The 24,845-nt window shown below is 37.9% G+C and overlaps 1 long non-coding RNA gene and 1 other non-coding gene across 2 annotated transcripts; one reads left to right on the forward strand and one right to left on the reverse strand.

Annotated features, from left to right (window-relative positions):
• Positions 1–4,399: 4,399 nt before the first annotated feature.
• LOC112696013 (uncharacterized) lies at positions 4,400–7,713 on the reverse strand. The gene is made up of 5 exons (XR_003150643.3): positions 7,014–7,713; positions 6,774–6,922; positions 6,018–6,082; positions 5,751–5,906; positions 4,400–4,681 (listed from the first exon to the last, which is right to left on the reverse strand). It is a non-coding gene; the product is annotated as an uncharacterized lncRNA (long non-coding RNA).
• A 9,416-nt stretch (positions 7,714–17,129) lies between these two features.
• On the forward strand, positions 17,130–17,233 carry LOC112716898 (small nucleolar RNA R71). The gene has a single exon (XR_003160514.1). It is a non-coding gene; the product is annotated as a small nucleolar RNA R71 (small nucleolar RNA).
• Positions 17,234–24,845: the final 7,612 nt, after the last annotated feature.

Consider the following 24,845-nt stretch of genomic DNA (forward strand, 5'->3'; position numbering starts at 1 on the left):
TGTTGGGCGTAGTGACAGACGCAAAAGGATACTAAATCCTATTCCAACATGATCGAGAACCGACAGATGATTAGCCGTGCGGTTACGGCGTATTTGGACCATTTTCACTGAAAGGATAGGAGGTAGCCATTGACAACGGTGATGCCCAAACATACAGCTTGCCATGGAAAGGAGTATGAAGGATTGGATGAGGGCAGTAGGAAAGTAGAGATTTAAGAGGGATGAAGCATCTCTATGCACTTATCTGAAATTCTCACCAATGAATTACATAAGTATCTCTATCTTTACTTTATGTTTTATTTATCTTTTTAATTATTAAAAGTCCATAACCCATTTGAATCCGCCTGACTTAGATCTACAAGGTGACCATAGCTTGCTTCAAGCCGACAATCTCCGTGGGATCGACCCTTTCTCACGTCAGGTTTATTACTTGGACGACCCAGTGCACTTGCTGGTTAGTTGTGCGAAGTTGTGACAAAGAAGTGAGATTATAATTGTGCGACCAAGTTGTTGGCGCCATTATGTATCACAATTTCGTGCACCAATTTTTTGGCGCTGTTGCCGGGGATTGTTCGAGTTTAGACAACTGACGGTTCATCTTGTTGCTCAGATTAGGTAATTTTCTTCTTGTTTCAACCTTTATTTTATTTTCAAAAAGTTTTCAAAAATCTTTCAAAATTTTTTTCTTTTTCGTTTTTTTAAAAATAATTTTCAAAAAATCCAAAAAATTTATAAAATAAAAAAAACTCAAAAATATTTCATGGTTCTTGTTTGAATCTAGAGCCAAATTTTAAGTTTGGTGTCAATTGCATGATTTTAATTGTTTTTAAATTTTTGAAACACATGCATTGTGTTCTTGATGATCTTCAAGTCGTTCTTGATGAATTGCCTTGTTTGATCTTCATGATTTCTTGATTTGCATTGCATGATGTTCTACATATGTATTCTTGCATTCATATGGCCCAAACATGAGAAAGTTCTAAGTTTGGTGTCCTCCATGTTTTCTTTCATTAAGAAAACTTAGTTCTTGATGTTCATCTTGATCTTCAAGATTGTTCTTGGTGTTCATCTTGACGCTCATAATGTTCTTGCATATATCTTGTGTTTTGATCCAAGAATTATATGTTTTGACTCATTTTGTTGTTTTTCAAAATTGAAAACATATCTTCTTGAATAAAGGATTTAGCAAAATGAAGATCCAAGAACATAAAGTAGAGGAATTACAGAAGAAAAGCCGGGCATTCAAAACACCCAGTGAAGAAGGAAAACTGGCGTTTAAACGTCAGCCAGGGTACCTGGCTGGGCATTTAAACGCCTAAACCATGTAGCAATTGGGCGTTAAACGTCCAAAACATGCAACTCCTGGGCATTTAACGGCAGGATGACACAAGGAGAGGAATTTTGTTTTCGAATCAAATCTTTTTCAAATCTTCATATATTTTCAAAATCAAATCTTTTTCAAATCAAATATTTTCAATCATATCTTTTTCAAAATTATATCTTTTCAAACATACTTTTTCAAAAATCAAATCTTTTCCTCATATTTTAAAAAATCGTGTTTCAAAAATTTCAAGTTTGTTACTTTCTTTTTAAGAGAGATTCCATATTTGAAATTTAGAATCATATCTTTCAGTTTCTTGTTAATCAAGTCATTAATTTTAAAAATCAAATCTTTTTAATTTGTTTTTCAAAAATATCTTTTTTTAAATCATATCTTTTTAAAATTCTAATTTCAAAATCTTTTTCTAACTTTTTATCTTTTTCAATTTTGTTTCTTATCTTTTTCAAAACCACCTTTTCACTCTTAATTTGATCCTGAACCTGAAAGGACTCTGAAGAGGAAGCTAAAAGCGGCTAAAGCACAAAACTCTGAAGAGGACCTCACTGAAATTTTTGAAAAGGAAGCAGCAAAAGAAACAATTATGGCCGAACCAAACAACAATGCAAGGAAGATTCTTGGTGATTTTACTACACCAACTTCCAACTTCTATAGAAGAAGCATCTCAATCCCTGTCATAGGAGCAAACAATTTTAAGCTAAAGCCTCAATTAGTTTCTCTACTGCAACAGAACTGCAAGCTTCATGGACTTCCATTAGAAGACCCTTATCAGTTCTTAACTGAGTTCTTGCAGATTTGTGATACTGTTAAGACCAATGGAGTTGATCCTAAAGTCTACAAGCTTATGCTTTTCCCTTTTGCTGTAAGAGACAGAGCTAGAACATGGTTGGTCTCACAACCCAGAGATAGCCTGGACTCTTGGGATAAGCTGGTCACGACTTTCTTAGCCAAGTTCTTTCCTCCTCAAAAGCTGAGCAAGCTTAGAGTGGATGTTCAAACCTTCAGACAGAAAGAAGGTGAATCCCTCTATGAAGCTTAGGAAAGATACAAGCAGCTGACCAAAAAGTGTCCTTCTGACATGCTTTCAGAATGGACCACATTAGATATATTCTATGATGGTCTGTCTGAATTTTCCAAGATATCACTGGACCACTCTGCAGGTGGATCCATTCACCTAAAGAAAAAGCTTGCAGAAGCTCAGGAACTTATTGAAATGGTTGCAAATAACCAGTTCATGTATACCTCTGAGAGGAATCCTGTGAGTAATGGGACGCCTCAAAAGACAGGAGTTCTTGAAATTGATGCTCTAAATGCCATACTGGCTCAGAATAAAATATTGACCCAATAAGTCAATATGATCTCTCAGAGTCTGAATGGATTGCAAAATGCATCCAACAGTACTAAAGAAGCATCTTCTAAAAAAAGAAGCCTATGATCCTGAGAACCCTGCAATGGCAGAGGTGAATTACATGGGTGAAGCCTTTGGCAACACCTATAATCCTTCATGGAAAAATCATCCAAAAGTTTCATGGAAGGATCAACAGAAGCAAGGCTTCAATAATAACAATGGTGGAAGAAACAGGTTTAGCAATAGCAAACCTTTCCCATCATCATCTCAGCAACAGACAGAGCATTCTGAGCAGAATTCTTCTAGCTTAGCAAGCATAGTCTCTGATCTATCTAAGGCCACTCTTAGTTTCATGACTGAAACAAGATCCTCCATTAGAAATTTGGAGGCACAAATGGGCCAGCTGAGTAAAAGGGTTACTGAAACTCCTCCTAGCACTCTCCCAAGCAATACAGAAGAGAATCCCAAAGGAGAGTGTAAGGCCATTGATATAATCAACATGGCCGAAACCTTAGAGGAGGAGGAGAACATGAATCCCAATGAGGAAGACCTCAGGGAACGTCCAATGGTCAGTAAGGAATACCCTAATGAGGAACCAAAGGAATCTGAGGCTCATACAGAGACCATAGAGATTCCCTTGGACCTTCTTTTACCATTCATGAGCTCTGATGACTATTCATCTTCTAAAGAGGATGAAGACATTGTTGAAGGGCAAGTTGCCCAATATTTAGGAGCAATCATGAAGCTGAATGCCATGCTGTTTGGTAATGGGACTTGGGAGGAAGAGCTTCCCTTGCTCACCAATGAACTGAATACATTGGTTCAGCAAAATTTACCTCAAAAGAAATAGGATCCTGGTAAATTCTTAATACCCTGTACCATAGGCACCATGACCTTTGAAAAAGCTCTGTGTGACCTGGGGTCAGGGATAAACATGATGCCATTCTCTATAATAGAGAAACTGGGTATCTATGAGGTACAGGCTGCCAATTTCTCATTGAAGATGGCAGATAACTCTATGAAAAAAGCTTATGGACTAGTAGAGGACGTGCTAGTGAAGGTTGAAGGCCTTTACTTCCTTGTTGATTTCATAATCCTAGACACTAGGAGGGATGAGGATGAATCCATCATCCTTGGAAGACCCTTCCTAGCCACAGCAAGAGCTGTAATTGATGTTGACAGAGGAGAGTTGATCCTTCATGTGAATGAAGAATGCCTTGTAGTAAAGACTCAAGGTTCTTTATCTGTAACCATGGAGAGTAAGCATGAAGAGCTTCTCCCAATACAGAGTCAAACAGAGCCCCCACATTCAAACTCTAAGTTTGCACTACAAGAAAAAGGCGTATTTGTAACAAAAAATATTGTTACAAAACGTCGAAATTTTGAAACAAAAATTTTTTGTAACAAAAAAAGGGTCCATTGCAGTAAGTCTTGTTACAAAAAGTTTTTGTAATGAAAAATGGAACTGTTACAATTCAATACCATATTTTGTAACAATTTTTCCTGATACAAAAAACCAGAAGCCATTACAAAAGTGGTAACAAATTTTGATCTTGAAGGTAACTTTCGTGACAGTCAATTTTTTTTCTATCAAAAAATTTTGTTACAAAATGTAACATGATTTTGTAACTTTTTTTCTTTAGTTACGAAAGCAAATTAATTATTTTGTAACAACTTTTTTTTATCACAAATTACATGCATAATTTACTAAATTATTTTTTAAATTAACTAATATATTAATGCTTTTAATAATCAAGTTTACATGTATATAATATGTAAAAACATACATAAGTCAAACAAGATCCTTTTAGCTAAAATTGTCTTGAAACAAAATAATATTAGCTAGTGAGTACATTGATTAGTTCAACCAAAACATAAAAGTTCTAGCATAAAAGTTCAACCAAAATATAAAAATTCTAACATAGATTAGTGTCTCTATGCATCAAAACATTCTTGAGCCCTCAAGGTAGCATATGGTCACCATTTTAGCACTCCTGTAAATAAGAAAAACCGAAACAAAAAAGTTAGAAACAATATATAACACTAATTATAAATTTTCCACTAAGTTTTATCCAAAATGTTTAGAAAAAGTTCGGCAAAACCTCCCCTAAAACTTGGATATTTCCACCGTCCATGATTCCAACAAACACAACCAATTCACAACTTGCACCCTTTCAAACAACATAATGCAGTTTAATTGAGAAACCAAATAGGACAACAGCCAAATAGTGAATAACAAAACCCGAAGCTTCCAGCTTCCAACAACCAAAACATTGATGCACTTAGCCGGATAATCAATCAATTGAGCTTAGCAACAGTTGAAAACCAAAAGCAATTAAATACCAACTCAATCAATTAATTGAATCAAAAATGAATATTGAAAACAGCTTAAAATAAATTCCGGCAGCATTTCAGCAGTAAATTTGCCTATTTCACAATTTCAATCAATCAATTCAAATTCCATATGAATTCTTTGACAGTTAAAAACACAAAAAATCATAATGAATTCATAGGAAGGAAGTAAATAAGCTAATTCCAGCAAGAAAACATAAGGAAACAATTAAAACCAATCCAACCAGCAAGAAGCAGAGCAGCACTCAGTAGAACAACAATCAATGGCCCATCATACAACACCCAAAATAGTAAAATGAACAAAGGTAATGGATTTAGGAAGCATTCTATTCATTGAAGTCAAGAACCATTATACTTGCAAGCAGCAGGGGCATAGCAGTTTATCCATTAATTCAACAGAAAATCAATCAAGTCAAACTAAACGATTTCAGCAACAGATTTATCAATAAAACCAATCTCAGTTCAGCAACCGTCATCTATTCCAACACAAACAACAATAATTCAGCAACATTTCCTTTCTTATTGAATTTAACAATCATTCAATAAGCAAGCAATAAGGGGGAAAAATCAGCAGCAACCAACAGCAAGTATAGAGCAACAATAACAACTTAATGTGAGAAATTATTCAACAACAAATGCACACACAAATACAAGGATTACTTAAATGACTCATCATGCTTATCCACATAAGTCTGTAGTGAAACCACTTACCGTTTCACTTAAGAGGCTTGTAACAACAGCTTTTTTATCAACTTCTTTCTCATTCTCCCTTTTAGGCTCACTGTCAATACTGGTAGGAGGTGGAAGTGCTGAAGCACCAAACATGGCTTCGTCATGAGCAGCTTGGATTTGTTCCTCCCTTCTTGCCTTGATAAGAAAATGGATTCGATCTATGTTTAGTCTTCCATACATAGATGATGAATGTATATTAACAAGGAACAAAACTGACTATTCATGAATATAAGAAGAGGAATATACCTCTATTTTAGAATACTGGAAAATCTGGCCAATTTTCTTGACCAAAAAAGCATCATCTTCAGCCACTGCAGATAGGTGGGCAAATACAATCAGTTCAATTAAGTTTCAAGCTTCAAGCCAAACCCCAAACCATTACTCATTATCATTTATAAGAAAAATATCATTGGCATTCAATAATTAAAAGAATCACCATGACTAAGCAATGAACAATTAAAATGAACCTAAGAATTCCTTGTCAACAATGCAAAAACTGAAAGTTTACCCAATAAAACATAAGTACTGCAATATTACCAGTTACCAGTCCATATTACCACCCTTACAAGCTCCCCCACTTTCATAATTTCTCAAATCAACAACCAAACCTAGACATAAACATAACCAGAGATCCCAGCATCAACAAAAGCCTCAATTTATAAAACTCAATTCATATTTCCAATTCAACAAGCAACACCAAATTTATCTTCATTCACAATCATAATACAACCAGCAGCAACGACAACAATATCATCATCACTAACAAAATCACAATTAACAAATACACATATAGCTCATGTGAGAACCCAATTCTTTACAGCACCATCAAATACCAAAAATCAATTTCAGCATATTCAAACGTACTCACATTCCCTAACAATTCCCAAATTCATCAATTCTCATTAATTGGTCATACAAAGCATGTATAAATTATTTGCAATTACTCAATGCTTTTTGGCATTCTTAAATTAAAAACTCTTAATTTTAAAACGAATCTCCTACCTCCGTTAGTCGAAACCACAGAATTTAAACGCGACAATCCCTTTTCTTTTTAATCCATGGCAGCAAGAACTTTAGCAATTCTATAGCGGCACAATCATCAACACTCAAGACAGCTCCAGCAGAAAAACAGGAGGAGCGAAATGGTCGTGCTAAAACAAAGACATGCTATTGAAATTAAAACAAGAATTTGACCAAGAAACAACAATAGAATAGAACGAAGGTAAAATCATAGTAGCAAACCCTAATGGAAGAGAGGCGAAATTTGAGGAGTAACAGTGGCGCTGGTGGCTCTGGCAGTTGTTGTTAGTGACCACCCAAAGGGCGGCGCAGCTCAAAACAGAACCAAATAAAGTGGTGGTAAGAGCGGCGGCCATGGGTGATGGCGACGCGGGCTCCATCACCGTGACCATGAAGCATGACAGCAGCATCTTCCCTCTATCAATGGCGTTCTTCTCTCCATCGGCCTTCCTTCATCCATGAGCTTCTCTCTTGGCGAACCAGGGCAGCAGAAACGGATGAGCTTCATCGGCGACAGGGGCAAGAACTACCATGACACGGGCTTCAGTGACGGCTCCATCATCGGAAGCGGCGGCAACTGGCGCGATGATGGCTCTGACTGGTGCGCAGCGCAACCTCCTCTCTCTCCCTCGCGAGTTCATCCCTCTCTCTCTCCTGATGCTCCTGTCGACGACGGTGACGGCGGTGAGGTGTGACGGCAAGCTGGACATAGCGACGCGGAAGCAAACCCCGCGGCGCCATCCCTCCCCCTCTCTTCTTCTTCTCCCTCACGCTCTGATTTCCTCTCCAACTCTCTCGATCTCCATCTCTCATTTCTTTCCCTTTGCTTTGTTTCTTCGTTGATTTGTGGGTGTGGGTAAGGGAAGGGGGTAGGTTAAGGTTAAGGTAAGGCTGAGTGAGATTTAGTGCTCTGTATTTTTGTGAAGGTGAGGGATGAGAAAATAATCAAAATATAGGGGTTAAACAGTAGGATGTGTATAAAAATAAAAAATTTAGTAATGAAAATATATATTAACAGTATAAGAGTTTCACAAAATTATAAGATTAAAATAATTTAAAAATATAATTATGATATCAAATATTATTTTAAAAACATATAAAAATATATATATTAACATATTAATCTAATTAAATATTTATTTTAAATTTAAAATTATAATAATCAAATTAATTTTTTTAAATAAAATTTGAATTCAAAATATTCATGAACAATCAATTTAATTAAAAATATTCACTTTGTTGTTTTTTACATTTTGACTTTTGATATTTTAGTTTTTTTTATCTTTTATATTTAATTATTGTTATTTATATTTATAATTTGATTAAATGTTTTTAAGTTTTACAAATTAATTTTTAGTTAACATTAAAATAATATTAAATTTTGTGACAAATTAATTTTTTGTTACAAACAATGTTGAATTTTGTGACAAATTAATTTTTTGTTACAAAATAATTGAAGTTTTTGAAACAAAAAGATATTTTGTTACAAAATATTTCGAATTTTTGTAACTATTTTATTTTTTGTTACAAAATATTATAATATTTTGTAACAAAACAACAGTTCGTTACAAAAATTAACATAATTTGTAACAAAAAAAGCACATTGTTATAAAATATTAGAATGTATTGTAACAACTTGTAATTTTGTTACAAAACATTATTCTTTTGTAACAATCACAAATTATTATTACAAAAAATCATCTTTTTGTAATAATTTTAAATTTGACACAAAATTTTTATTACAAATATTCCATTTTCTTATAGTGTTGGTGTTGGGAGGCCACAGCCAAACTCTAAGTTTGGTGTTGAGAGATCTCAACCATACTCTGATCATCTGTGAGGCTCCATGAGAGCTCACTTTCAAGCTATTGACATTAAAGAAGCGCTTATTGGGAGGCAACCCAATTTTATTTTAATTTTATGTATATTATTTTTGTTTTCTTTTAGGTTGATGATCATGTGAAGTCACAAAGACAATTATAAAAATAAAGAAAGAAAATCAAAAACAGCATTGAAAACAGCACACCCTGGAGGAAGGACTTACTGGCGTTTAAACGCTAGTAATGGTAGCAAAATGGGCATTTACACGCCCAATCTGGCACCTTTCTGGGCGTTTAAACGCCAGAATAGGGCACCAGACTTATGAGGTAACTGTGGATCAGGCCATCATGATCCATAGTATCATGATGGGAGAGGAAGTAGAAGTTCATGAAATCATACCTCTAGAACTCTACAAGGTGGCTGACAAGTCCTCACCTTTGGCAAGATTAGCCTTTCTTCATCTCATATGTCACCTTTGCTATTTAGCTGGGATTGTCAAAGAGGGAGACATCCTCATTGAAGAGGACAAGCCCATTGGTGAACGAAATTGTGATCATCAACAATGGCGCCAATAAACTTGGAGCTCTCAAATGTGAATCACACTTTGTCACAACTTTGCACAACTAACCAGCAAGTGCACTGGGTCGTCTAAGTAATACCTTATGTGAGTAAGGGTCGATCCCACGGAGATTGTTGGTATGAAGCAAGCTATAGTCATCTTGTAAATCTCAGTTAGGCGGATTCTAATGGTTATAATGGTTTTCAAATATAAAGATAAATAAAGCATAAAATAGAGATAGAGATACTTATGTAATTCATTGGTGGGAATTTCAGATAAGCGCGTGAAGATACTGTGTTCCTTCTGAATCTCTGCTTTTCTACTACTTTCATCCAATCATTCTTACTCCTTTCCATGGCAAGCTGTATGTAGGGCGTCACCGTTGTCAATGGCTACTTCCCATCCTCTTAGTGAAAATGGTCCAAATGCTCTGTCACAGCACAGCTAATCATCTGTCGGTTCTCGATCATGTCGGAATAGAATCCAGTGATTCTTTTGCATCTGTCACTACGCCCAACACTCGCGAGTTTGAAGCTCGTCACAGTCATTCAATCCCTGAATCCTACTTGGAATACCATAGACAGGGTTTAGACTTTCCGGATTCTCAAGAATGCTGCCAACGGATTCTAGCTTATACCACGAAGATTCTGATTAAGGAATCCAAGAGATACACACTCTAGCTCTCGCTTGTAGAACGGAAGTGGTTGTCAAGCACGCGTTCATAAGGACGGATGATGATGAGTGTCACGGATCATCACATCCATCAGGTTGAAGTGCAGCAAATATCTTAGAATAGGAATAAGCTTGAATTGAATAGAAGAACAATAGTAATTGCATTAATTCTCGAGGTACAGCAGAGCTCCACACCCTTAATCTATGGTGTGTAGAAACTCCACCGTTAAAAATACATAAGTGCAAGGTCTAGGCATGACCAAATGGCCAGCCTCCCCAAATAGCATGTGAATTCAAAAATAGGGAAAAAGACTCCTAGTACAATAGTAAAATATTCTATTTATACTAGACTAGTTACTAAGGTTTACAGAAATAAGTCTAAGTGTAGAAATCCACTTCCGGGGCCCACTTTGGTGTGTGCTTGGGCTGAGCTTGAGCTTTACACATGAAGAGGCTTCTCTTGGGGTTAAACACCAAGTTGTAACGTGTTTTTGGCGTTTAACTCTGGTTTGTGACGTGTTTTTGGCGTTTTACTCCAGAATGCAACATGAAACTGGCGTTGAACGCCAGTTTGTGTCATCTAAACTCGAATAAAGTATGAACTATTATATATTTCTGGAAAGCCCTAGATGTCTACTTTCCAACACAGTTTAGAGCGCACTATTTGGAGTTTTGTAGCTCCAGAAAATCAATTTCGAGTGCAGAGAGGTCAGAATCCAATAGCATCAGCTGAGCCTGAATCAGATTTTTCCTTAGGTCCCTCAATTTCAGCTAAAAAATATCTGAAATCACAGAAAAACACACAAACTCATAGTAAAGTCCAAAAATGTGAATTTTTCATAAAAACTAATAAAAACATCCCTAAAAGTAGCTAGATCCTACTAAAAGCTACCTAAAAACAATGCGAAAAAGCGTATAAATTATCCGCTCATCACAACACCAAACTTAAATTGTTGCTTGTCCCCAAGCAACTAAAAATCAAATAGGATAAAAAGAAGAGAATATATTATAAATCCTAAAATATCAATGAATATTAGTTCTAAGTAGATGAGCGGGACTTGTAGCTTTTTGCTTCTGAACAGTTTTGGCATCTCACTTTATCCTTTGAAGTTTAGAATGATTGGCATCCATAGGAACTCAGAGTTTAGATAGTGTTATTGATTCTCCTAGTTAAGTATGTTGATTCTTGAACACAGCTACTTTATGAGTCTTGGCCGTGGCCCTAAGCATTTTGTTTTCCAGTATTACCACCGGATACATAAATGCCACAGACACATGACTGGGTGAACCTTTTCAGATTGTGACTCAGCTTTGCTAAAGTCCCCAGTTAGAGGTGTCCAGAGCTCTTAAGCAAACTCTTTTTGAATTGGATCACGACTTTAACCACTTAGTCTCAAGCTTTTCACTTGGACCTGCATGTCACAAGCACATGGTTAGGGACTGCTTGATTTAGCCGCTTAGGCTTGGATTTTATTTTCTTTGGCCCTCCTATCCATTGATGCTCAAAGGCTTGGATCCTTTTTACCCTTGCCTTTTGGTTTTAAGGGCTATTGGCTTTTTCTGCTTGCTTTTTCTTTTTCTTTTATATTTTTTTGCCATTTTTTTCGCAAGCTTTTGTTATTCACTGCTTTTTCTTGCTTCAAGAATCAATTTCATGATTTTTTAGATTATCAATAACATTTCTCTTGTTCATCATTCTTTCAAGAGCCAACAATTTTAACATTCATAAACAACAAAATAAAAAATATGCACTGTTCAAGCATTCATTCAGAAAATAAAAAGTATTGTCACCACATCAATATAATTAAACTAATTTCAAGGATGAATTCAAAACTCATGTACTTCTTGTTCTTTTGTATTAAAAACATTTTTCATTTAAGAAAGGTGAAGGATTCATGGAATTATTCATAGCCTTGAGACATAGACACTAGACACTAATGATCATGTAATAAAGACACAAACATAGACAAACATGAAGCTCAAAAACCGAAAAACAGAGAGATAATAATAAGGAAGTTAAGGAATGAGTCCACCTTAGTGATGGTGGTGCCTTCTTCTTGAAGGACCAATGGTGTTCTTGAGCTCCTCTATGTCTCTTCCTTGCGTTTGTTGCTCATCCCTCATAGCTCTTTGATCTTCTCTAATCTCATTGAGAATGATGGAGTATTCTTGGTGTTCCACCCTTAATTGGTTCATGTCATGACTCAATCCTTCTAGAGAAGTGTTGAGTTGTTCCCAATAGTTGTTTGGAGGAAAATGCATCCCTTGAAGCATCTCAGGAATTTCTTGATGATGAGCTTCCTCATGTGTCTCTTGAGATCCATGAATGGGCTCTCTTGTTTGCTCCATCCTCTTCTTAGTGATGGGCTTGTCCTCTTCAATGAGGATGTCTCCTTCTATGACAACTCCAGCTAAGTAGCATAGATGGCAAATGAGATGAGGAAAAGCTAGCCTTGCCAAGGTGGAGGGCTTTTCGGCTACTTTGTAGAATTATAGAGAGATGACTTCATGACCTTCTACTTCCTCTCTAATCATGATGCTATGGATCATGATGGCCCGATCCACAATTACTTCGGATCGGTTGCTAGTGGGGATGATGGAGCGTTGGATGAACTCCAACCATCCTCTAGCCACAGGCTTAAGGTCCAGTCTTCTCAATTGAACCAACTTGCCTTTTGAGTCTCTTTTCCATTGAGCTCCTTCCACACATATGTCCATGAGGACTTGGTCCAACCTTTGATCAAAGTTGACCCTTCTAGTGTAGGGGCGTGCGTCTTCCTGCATCATAGGCAAGTTGAACGCCAACCTTACGTTCTCCGGACTGAAATCTAAGCATTTCTCCCGAACTATTGTAAGCTAATTCTTTGGATTTGGGTTCATGCTTTGATCATGGTTCCTAGTGATCCATGCGTTTGCATAGAACTCTTGAACCATTAAGATTCCGACTTGTTGAATGGGGTTGGTAAGAACTTCCCAGCCTCTTCTTCTTTGGATCTCATGTCGGATCTCTGGATACTCATTTTTCTTGAGCATGAAAGGGACCTCAGGGATCACCTTCTTCTTGGCTACAACTTCATAGAAATGGTCTTGATGGGCTTTTGAGATGAATTACTCCATTTCCCATGATTCAGAGGTGGAAGCAATTGTCTTCCCTTTCCTCTTTCTTGAGGTTTCTCTCGCCTTAGGTGCCATCAATGGTTATGGAAAAATAAAAAAGCTATGCTTTTACCATACCAAATTTAGAATGTTGCTCATCCTTGAGCAAAAAAAGAAAGAATAGATGAAGAAGAAGAAGAGATGGAGGAGAGGGAGAGTGGTGTAGGTTTTGGCCAAGGGGGAGAAGAGATGGTAGAGTTGTGTGAAAATGAAGAAGGAAGAAGGGGTTTATATAGTGGAGGGAGAGGGGTTAGGGTTCGGTCATTTAGGGTGGGTTTGGGTGGGAAAGAGATTTTGAATTTGAAGGTAGGTGGGGTTTATGGGGAAGAGTGGTTGGATGTGAGTGGTGAAGAGGTGATGGGGAAGAGTGATTGAGGTGATTGGTGAATGATGTTTGGCGAAGAGTGTTATGAAAAGGTGTGTGAGAGAGAGAAGGTAGGTGGGGATCCTGTGGGGTCCACAGATCCTGAGGTGATCCTGTGGGGTCCACAGATCTTGAGGTGTCAAGGATTTCTCATCCCTGCACCTTTTAGGCGTGTAAAACGTCCTCTGCATGCAATCCTGGCGTTTAACACCAGACTGATGCTTGTTTCTGGCGTTAAACGCGCAAATGTAGCCTGTTTCTGGCGTCTAACGCTAGCCTGATGCTTGTTTCTAGCATTAAACGCCAGACAGGTGTTTGTTTCTGGCGTTTAAATGCCAGACAGCTCTTCCTCCAGGGTGTGCTTTTTCTTCTGCTATTTTTTATTTTATTTTTAATTTTTGCAGTTGTTTTGTGACTCCATATGATCATAGACCTAATAAAACATAAAAGAACAATAGAAATATAGATAAATAAAAATTGGGTTGCCTCCCAATAAGCGTTTCTTTAATGTCAATAGCTTGACAGTGAGCTCTCATGGAGCTTTACAGATGTTTAGAGCATTGTTGCGACCTCCCAACACCAAACTTAGAGTTTGAATGTTGGGGTTAAACACCAAACTTAGAGTTTGGTTGTAGCCTCCCAGCACCAAACTTAGAGTTTGATTGTGGGGGCTTTGTTTGACTCTGTATTGAGAGAAGCTTATCGTGCCTCTTTTCCATGTTTACAGAAGGATAACCTTGAGCTTTAAACACAAGGTAGTCCCCATTCAATTGAAGGACTAGTTTACATCTATCAACATCAATCACAGCTTTTGTTTTGGCTAGGAAGGGTCTTCCAAGAATGATGGATTTATTCGCATCCTTCCCAGTGTCTAAGATTATGAAATCAGCAGGGATGTAAAGGCCTTTAACCTTTACCAACACGTCCTCTACCAATCCATAAGCTTGTTTTATTGACTTATCTGTCATCTCTAATGCAATTCTTGCAGCTTGTACCTCAAAGATCCCCAACTTCTCCATTACAGAGAGTGGCATAAGATTTATACCTGACCCCAGGTCACACAGAGCCTTCTCAAAAGGTCCTGGTGCCTATGGTACAGGATATTAAGAATTTACCAGAATCTTGTTTCTTTTGAGGTAGAGTTTGCTGAACCCATGTATTTAGTTCACTAATGAGCAAGGGAGATTCACCTTTTCAAGTCTCATTACCAAACAACTTGGCATTCAACTTGATAATGGCTCCTAGATATTGAGCAACTTGCTCTTCAATTACATCTTCATCCTCTTCAGAGGAAGAATAGTTCTCAGAGCTCATGAATGGTAAAAAGAGGTTCAATGGAATCTCTATGGTCTCTAGGTGAGCCTCAAATTCCTTAGGTTCCTCAGTTTGGAGCTCCTTTTTGTTCAAAGGACGTCCCAGGAGGTCTTCCTCACTGGGATTCACGTCCTTCTCCTCCTTTGTGCATTCAGCCATATAGATTATATAAATGGCCTTGCACTCTCCTTTTGGATTCTCTTATGTATTGCTTGGGAGAGTACTAGAAGGGGTTTCAGTGATTTTCTTACTCAGCTGACTGATGAGCGGATAAATTATACGCTTTTTTGCATTGTTTTTAGTATGTTTTTAGTATATTTTAGTTAGTTTTTATTATATTTTTATTAGTTTTTAGTTAAAATTCACTTTTCTGGACTTTACTATGAGTTTGTGTGTTTTTCTGAGATTTCAGGTATTTTCTGGCTGAAATTGAGGGTCCTGAGCAAAAATCTGATTCAGAGGCTGAAAAGGACTGCAGATGCTGTTGGATTCTGACCTCCCTGCACTCGAAGTGGATTTTCTGGAGCTATAGAAGCCCAATTGGCGCGCTCTTTACGGCGTTGGAAAGTAGACATCCTGGGCTTTTCAGCAACGTATAATAGTCTATACTTTGCCCGAGATTTGATGGCCCAAACCGGCGTTGCAAATCAGCTTCAGAATTCCCAGCGTTTAACGCCGGAACTGGCATAAAAATATGAGTTAAACGCCCAAACTGGCATAAAAGCTGGCGTTTAACTCCAGAAAAAGTCTCTACACATGAAAGCTTCAATGCTCAGCCCAAGCACACACTAAGTGAACCCCGGAAGTGGATTTTTACGTCATTTACTCATTTATGTATACCCTAGGTTACTAGTTCACTATTAATAGGATCTTTTGACATTGTATCTACACCTCATGACACTTTACACGTTTCTCATTGTATCTTCTACAGCATGAGTCTCTAAACCTCATGGTTGGGGGTGAGGAGCTCTGCTGTGTCTTGATGGATTAATGCAATTACAACTGTTTTTCATTCAATCATGCTTGCTTCTATTCTAAGATATCACTTGTTCCTAAACTTGATGAATGTGATGATCCATGACACTCATCATCATTCTCACCTATGAATGTGTGCCTGACAACCACCTCCGTTCTACCTTAGATTGAGTAGATATCTCTTGGATTTCTTAATCAGAATCTTCGTGGTATAAGCTAGAATTGATGGCGGCATTCAAGAGAATCTGGAAGGTCTAAACCTTGTCTGTGGTATTCTGAGTAGGATTCAAGGATTGAATGACTGTGACGAGCTTCAAACTCCTGAAGGCTGGGCGTTAGTGACAGACGCAAAAGAATCACTGGATTCTATTCCGACCTGATTGAGAACCGACAGATGATTAGCCGTGCTGTGACAGAGCGCGTTGAACATTTTCACTGAGAGGATGGGAGGTAGCCATTGACAACGGCAAAACCCTACATACAGCTTGCCATGGAAGGAGCCTTGTGTGCTTGAAGAAGAAGGCAGTAGGAAAGAGAGATCCAGAAGATAGAGCATCTCCAAAACCTCAACCTGTTCTCCATTACTGCAAAACAAGTAATTATTTCATGTTCTTTTACTTTTTACAATCAACCCTGATAATTATTGATATCCTGACTAAGAGTTACAAGATAACCATAGCTTGCTTCAAGCCGACAATCTCCATGGGATCGACCCTTACTCACGTAAGGTATTACTTGGACGACCCAGTGCACTTGCTGGTTAGTTGTGCGGAATTGCAGAAGTGTGATTGCAATTTCGTGCACCACTGACCCATTTGTGCCTCCAAATTTCTAATTGAGGACCTTGTTTCACTCATGAAACTTAAAGTGGTCTTAGATAGATCAGCGACTATGTTTGCTAAGCTAGAGGGACTCTGCTTAGAGTTTTTTGTCTATTGCTGAGAAGATGATGGAAAAAGCTTGCTATTGCTAAGCCTGTTTCTTCCACCATTATTAAAGCCTTGTTGAGGCTTTTGTTGATCCTTCCATGAGAAATTTGGATGATTTCTCCATGAAAAAATTATAGGTGTTCCCATAGGGTTCACCCATGTAATTCACCTCTGCTGTTGCAGGGTTCTCAGGATCATAATCTTCTTCTTCAGAAGATGCCTCTTTAGTACTGTTGGATGCATTTTGCCATCCATTCAGACTCTGAGACATCATGTTGACTTGCTGAGTCAACATTTTGTTCTGAGCCCATATGGCATTCAGAGCATCAATTTCAAGAACCCCCTTCCTCTGAGGTCTCTCATTACTCACAGGATTCCTCTCAGAAGTGTACATGAATTGGTTATTTGCAACCATGTCAATGAGTTCTTGAGCTTCTGCAGGCGTTTTCTTTAGGTGAATGGATCCACCTGCAGAATGGTCCAGTGACATCTTAGAAAGCTCAAGTAGACCATCATAGAATATATCTAAAATGGTCCACTCTGAAAGCATGCCAGAAGGACACTTTTTGGTCAACTGCTTGTATCTTTTCCAAGCTTCATAGAGGGATTCACCATCTTTTTGCTTGAAGGTCTGAACATCCACTCTAAGCTTGCTCAACTTTTGAGGAGGAAAGAACTTGGCCAAGAAGGCTCTGACCAGCTTATCCTAAGAGTCTAGGCTATCTTTAGGTTGTGAGTCCAACCATGTTCTTACTCTGTCTCTTACAGCAAAGGGAAAAGCATGAGCCTCTAGACTTCAGGATCTACTCCATTAGTCTTAACAGTATCATAGATCTGCAAGAACTCAGTTAAAAACTGATAGGAATCTTCTGATGGAAGTCCATGAAACTTGCAATTCTATTGTATTAAAGAAACTAGTTGAGGTTTTAGCTCAAAATTGTTTTCTCCAATGGCAGGGATTGAGATGCTTCTTCCATTAAAATTGGAAGTAGGTGTAGTATAATCACCAAGCATCCTCCTTGCGCCTCCACCATTGTTATTGGGTTCGGCCATGTCTCTTTCTTTTTTGTGATTCTCTGTAAGGTTTTCTCTGGATTGTTGTGCTTTAGCTTCTCTTAGCTTCTTCTTCAGAGTCCTTTCAGGTTCAGGATCTGCTTCAACAAGAATGTCCTTGTCCTTGCTCCTGCTCATATGAAAAAGAAGAGAACAGAAAAAAAGAAGAATCCTCTATGTCACAGTATAGAGATTCCTTTATGTGAGTAGAAGAAGAAAAGAATAGAAGAAGAAGGAGAAAAATTCGAACACAAAGAAGAAGAGAGGGTTCGATTTTTGAGATGAGGAGAAGTGTTAGTAAATGAATAAATAAATAGAAAGAGATGAGAGAGAAGAGTGTTCGAAAATTGTTTTTGAAAAATAAGTTAGTGATTTTCTAAAATTAATAGAAGAAATAAAATTAAAATTAAAATTTAAAACAATTAGTTAATTAAAAGAATTTTGAAAAAGAGTGAGAAATTTTCGAAAATTAGAAAGAAAAAAGTAGTTAGGTAGTTTTGAAAAAGATAAAAAACAAACAAAAATTCAATTAGTTAGTTGAAAAAGATTTGAAAATCAATTTTGAAAAGATAAGAAGTTAGAAAAGATTTTGAAATTGATTTTGAAAAAGATATGATTGAAAAAGATATTAAAAAAAGATTTGATTTTTAAAATTAAAATTGATTACTTGACTAACAAGAAACTAAAAGATATGACTCTAGAATTTAAAGATTGAACCTTTCTTAACAAGAAAGTAACAAACTTCAAATTTTTGAATCAATCACATTAATTGTTAGTAAAGTTTTTGAAATTTTGAAATAAAGATAAGAAAAAGATTTTGAAATCACTTTTTGAAAAAATTTCAAAAAATAATAAGAAAAAAGAAAAAGATTTGATTTTTGAAAAAGATTTTGAAAAGATAGGATTTTTAAAATTGAAATCTTGACTTGACTAACAAGAAACACTTATTTTATAAATTTTTGACTAAGTCAACCTAAAGATTTCGAATTTTTGAGTAAAATAGGGAAAAGATATTTTTTATTTTTTATTTTTTTATTTTTGAAAATTTTTTTATGAGGAGAGAGAAAAACACTATTTTGACTCACAACATGAAAATTATGAATCAAAACAACTAATGCATGCAAGAACACTATGAATGTCAAGATGAACACCAAGAACACTTTGAAGATCAAGATGAACATCAAGACTTATTTTTGAAAATTTTTCAAGAAAAGAAAAACATGCAAGACACCAAACTTAGAAATTTTCAATGCTTAGACACTATGAATGCAAAAATGCATATGAAAAACAACAAAAGACACAAAACAAGAAAATATGAAGATCAAACAAGAAGACTTACCAAGAACAACTTGAAGATCATAAAGAACACCATGCATGAGTTTTTCGAAAAATGCATAAATTTTAAAAACATGTAATTGACACCAAACTTAAAAATTGACACTAGACTCAAACAAGAAACACAAAATATTTTTGGTTTTTATGATTTTATTAATTTGTTTTTGGGTTTTTCGAAAAAATTCTTTTTGGAAATACAAAAATAAATGAAAAAATTTTGAAAGATTTTTGAAAACTTTTTGAAAAGAAAATTACCTAATCTGAGCAACAAGATGAACCGTCAGTTGTCCAAATTCGAACAATCCCCGGCAACACCACCAAAAACTTGGTGCACGAAATTGTGATCATCAACAATGGCGCCAATAAACTTGGAGCTCTCAAACGTGAATCACACTTTGTCACAACTTCGCACAACTAACCAGCAAGTGCACTGGGTCGTCCAAGTAATACCTTACGTGAGTAAGGGTCGATCCCACGGAGATTGTTGGTATGAAGCAAGCTATGGTCATCTTGTAAATCTCAGTTAGGCGGATTCTAATGGTTATAATGGTTTTCGAATATAATGATAAATAAAGCATAAAATACAGATAGAGATACTTATGTAATTCATTGGTGGGAATTTCAGATAAGCGCGTGAATATATTGTGTTCCTTCTGAATCTCTGCTTTCCTACTGCTTTCATCCAATCATTCTTACTCCTTTCCATGGCAAGTTGTATGTAGGGCGTCACCGTTGTCAATGGCTACTTCCCATCCTCTCAGTGAAAATGGTCCAAATGCTCTGTCACAATATGGCTAATCATTTGTCGGTTCTCGATCATGTCGGAATAGAATCCAGTGATTCTTTTGCATCTGTCACTACGCCCAACACTCGCGAGTTTGAAGCTCGTCTCAGTCATTCAATCCCTGAATCCTACTTGGAATACCACAGACAAGGTTTAGACTTTTCGGATTCTCAAGAATGCTGCCAATGGATTCTAGCTTATACCACGAAGATTCTGATTAAGGAATCCAAGCGATACACACTCTAGCTTTCGCTTGTAGAATGGAAGTGGTTGTCAGGCACGCGTTCATAAGGACGGATGATGATGAGTATCACGGATCATCACATCCATCAGGTTGAAGTGCAGCGAATATCTTAGAATAGGAATAAGCTTGAATTGAATAGAAAAACAATAGTAATTGCATTAATTCTCGAGGTACAGCAGAGCTCCACACCCTTAATCTACGGTGTGTAAAAACTCCACCGTTGAAAATACATAAGTGCAAGGTCTAGGCATGACTGAATGGCCAGCCTCCCCAAATAGCATGTGAATTCGAAAATAGGGAAAAAGACTCCTAGTACAATAGTAATGTGTTTTTGCTTAGGTGTGTGCTTGGGCTGAGCTTGAGCTTTACACGTGAAGAGGCTTCTCTTGGGGTTAAACGCCAAGTTGTATTGTGTTTTTGGCATTTAACTCTGGTTTGTGACGTGTTTCTGGCGTTTTACTCCAGAATGCAGCATGGAACTGGCGTTGAACGCCAGTTTGTGCATCTAAACTCGAATAAGGTATGAACTATTATATATTGCTGAAAAGCCCAGGATGTCTACTTTCCAACACAGTTGAAAGCGCGCCATTTGTAGTTTTGTAGCTCTAGAAAATCTATTTCGAGTGAAGGGAGGTCAGAATCCAATAGCATTAGCAGTCCTTTGTCAGCCTGAATCAGATTTTTGCTTAGGTCACTCAATTTCAGCCAGAAAATACCTGAAATCATAGAAAAACACACAAATTCATAGTAAAGACCAGAAATGTGAATTTTTCATAAAAACTAATAAAAACATCCCTAAAAGTAGCTAGATCCTACTAAAAACTACCTAAAAACAATGCCAAAAAGCGTATAAATTATCCGCTCATCACAACACCAAACTTAAATTGTTGCTTGTCCCCAAGCAACTGAAAATCAAATAGGATAAAAAGAAGAGAATATACTATAAATCCCAAAATATCAATGAATATTAGTTCTAACTAGATGAGCGGGACTTGTAGCTTTTTGCTTCTGAACAGTTTTGACATCTCACTTTATCCTTTGAAGTTTAGAATGATTGGCATCCATAGGAACTCAGAGTTCAGATAGTGTTATTGATTCTCCTAGTTAAGTATGTTGATTCTTGAACACAGCTACTTTTATGAGTCTTGGCCGTGGCCCTAAGCATTTTGTTTTCCAGTATTACCACCAGATACATAAATGCCACAGACACATGACTGGGTGAAACTTTTCAGATTGTGACTCAGCTTTGCTAAAGTCCCCAGTTAGAGGTGTCCAAAGCTCTTAAGCACACTCTTTTTGCTTTGGATCACGACATTAACCACTCAGTCTCAAGCTTTTCACTTGGACCTGCATGCCACAAGCACATGGTTAGGGACAACTTGATTTAGCCGCTTAGGCCTGGATTTTATTTCCTTGGGCCCTCCTATCCATTGATGCTCAAAGCCTTGGATCCTTTTTACCCTTGCCTTTTGGTTTTAAGGGTTATTGGCTTTTTCTGCTTGCTTTTCTTTTTCTTTTATATTTTTTTGCCTTTTTTTCGCAAGCTTTTGTTATTCACTGCTTTTTCTTGCTTCAAGAATCAATTTCATGATTTTTCATATTATCAATAACATTTCTCTTATTCATCATTCTTTCAAGAGCCAACAATTTTAACATTCATAAACAACAAAATAAAAAATATGCACTTGTTCATACCCTGGATCGAGCTGTCCGACCCGGGATGTTCTACCGACAAAGCAACCGACCTCTTTAAGTCAGGACAATCCGACATCTTCTCAAAGAGCTCGGCCAAGACACAGGAAAGCCCAATAAAGGGCCCAAACAGAGGAACACGTCCCAAATCCAAAGGCAGCCCAAGCCTATAGAGATAAGGGCGGTTCCCTTGAAGATACGAGGACCTCAGTCAAAGATAAGATGAGATAAGATAAGATAACTAACTTATCTTATCTAAAAAGGTCACTCCACACCATTATAAATACGCTGGAGCACCCAGGTATAACTTATACTCTGATTCTACTCAATACCTACTTAATACCCTTGCTAACTTAAGCATCGAAGTCCCTTGCAGGTACCCCTACCCTCTGGGGACGAAGGAATCAGGACCACCATCCAGTCCAACAAATCGGATACAACCATTCCGACCAGCATCGAAGATCTCGTTCGTGGTCGACCTACAGTTTCAGGTAACCCTCGGAACATTGGTGCCGTTGCCAGGGACCTAGAAGTCAACCCATCACCATGGAGGACAACCATGACAATGACCACACTTCAGATCTAGAGGAAAGAACGCCGTATAAAAACGCGGATGCCACACTAAAAGATACTTCCCAAATCAACAACAAGAAGAACTCCCCAAACGAGGGGGCCATGGATGTATTTCAAGACCAGTTAAAACAACTTGAAGAAGAAGCCCTACATCAACGAGAGGCCGAGAAAGACCTACAAAGGGAAATAAGGCGACGCCGGGAATGGGAGAACAAACTCCTAAAACTTGAAGCCGATGTCAAGACTAAAGCGAGCCGATCTACTCCCGAAGATAGCTCCCGCAAGGAGCAAGACCCATTTACCAAGGAGATCATAAAGACAAAAATCCTAAAGGACTTTAAACTCCCAGACATGACCTTATACGACGGTACTACAGATCCCGACCATCATCTCAGCAATTTCAGAAGCAGAATGTACCTCACCGCGCCTCAGATGCAGTTCGTTGCAAAGCTTCTCCAAACTACTTTGACAAAATAGCAATTAGATGGTTCGACAACCTCCCTCCTAGGTCCATCTCAAGTTTCGACGACATGGCTAAAAAATTCCTGGTCAGACAAGGAGAACGGGAAATCCTTCGCAACTACATAGAAAGATTCAACAAGACATGCATGGACATACAGAACCTACCAACGGAAGCCGCTATTATGGGCCTCATTAATGGCTTGCGAAAAAGGCCCTTTAGTCAATCTAAATCAAAGAAATACCCCACATCTCTGAACGAGGTGTAGGAACAAGCGGAAAAGTACATCAACATGGAGGAAAACTCCCGATTTGGAGAGACCTCGAAGGCCAGATCCACCCCCCGGCATAAAGACAAAGATTCCAGAAAGAAGGAAGATCGACATAGAGAGAAAATAAAAAATACCACAATTATACCCCTCTTCGGGTATCTCTTGTGGATGTATACAGAGAGGTTTGTAACACGGAAAAAATACCACCAGCTCGGCCACTTAAAGGCAAAAAAGGAGAGGACAAACTGCATGATCATCACGTACACCCGAAAGACATGTCCACATGATACACGGAAGATTTACCGGGGGAGGAATCTCCAAATCATCTCACAAAAGATATCTCAAAGACATATATCACGTCGCAGGAAAAGAGGAAGCACCCGACATCCCAGCGATTACTTTCACCAAGGAAGATGCATCCAGCGTCACATCAGGAGATGATGATCCCATGGTCATCACTATTATACTGGCAAACGTAAAACTCCACCGCACGTTGATAGACCAGAGGAGCTCCACCGATATCTTATTCAAAACCGCCTTCAACAAACTCAGCTTGGAAGAAAAAGAACTCAGAGCATATCCGGACAGCCTGTTTGGACTAGGAGATACCCCGGTTCATCCAATGGGATACATCTTGCTACACACAACTTTCAAAAAAGGAAGTCAGCCAAGAACACTCAAAATAGATTACATCGTAGTCGACGTAAGCTCAGCCTACAATGCCCTAATAGGTCGGACAACGTTAAATCAGCTCGGCGCAATAGTCTCGACTCTGCATCTATGCATGAAGTTCCCAACTGCAGGAAGGATAGCTACAATAAAAGCAGATCAGAAGATGGTGTGCCGCATTTACAACGAAAGTCTGAACCTCAGAGGCAGAGGAGAAGAATTCCACACAATTGAGCTCGGTGGAGTTTAGAGACGGGAAGAGCTCCGCCCACAACCTGAAGGTGAAATAGAGACAATCCAGATCGGGGATACCCCAGACCAAACGACCAATATCGGCACACTCCTGAAAGGAGACATAAAAGAATCACTCATACAGGTTCTACGAGACAACGTCGACCTCTTTGCGTGGAAGGCCGCAGATATGCCAGGCATAGATCCCAAGCTAATGTGCCACAAACTAGCAGCCTACCCAGGATCTCGGCCGGTACAACAGAGGCATAGAAAGCTAGGACCAGAACACTCTCAAGCTGTGGAAGAACAGGTACGAGCTCTACTGGAGGCAGGTTTCATAAGAGAAGTCAAATACCCGCTATGGCTTGCTAACGTCGTATTGGTAAAAAAGTCAAACGGGAAATGACGAATGTGCATTGACTATACCGATCTCAACAAAGCCTGCCCAAAAGATCCTTATCCACTCCCAAATATCGACGCACTAGTAGATGCCTCTCTGGATATAAATACCTCTCCTTTATGGACGCATACTCGGGATATAACCAAATCCCAACGTACCCACCCGACCAAGAAAAAACCTCATTCTTAAACCCAAAAGCAAATTACTGCTATATTGTCATGCCCTTCGGTCTTAAAAATGCAGGAGCCACTTATCAAAGATTAATAAACATGGTTTTTTTGGATCACATCGGAAAAATCATGGAAGTTTACATGGACGACATGCTAGTAAAGACACAAAACGAAGAGATGTTATTATCCGACCTGACCCAAGTATTCGACACTATAAGACAACATGGCATGCGACTCAATCCCGCAAAATGCACCTTCGCAGTATAAGTTGGTAAATTCTTGGGTTTTATGATCACACAGAAAGGAATCGAGGCAAACCCAGATAAATGCCGGGCCATACTTGACATGAAAAGTCTGACTTTTGTCAAAGAGGTACAACAAC

The sequence above is a fragment of the Arachis hypogaea genome, chromosome 1, assembly GCF_003086295.3.
Source record: "Arachis hypogaea cultivar Tifrunner chromosome 1, arahy.Tifrunner.gnm2.J5K5, whole genome shotgun sequence".
Taxonomy (NCBI): domain Eukaryota; kingdom Viridiplantae; phylum Streptophyta; class Magnoliopsida; order Fabales; family Fabaceae; genus Arachis; species Arachis hypogaea.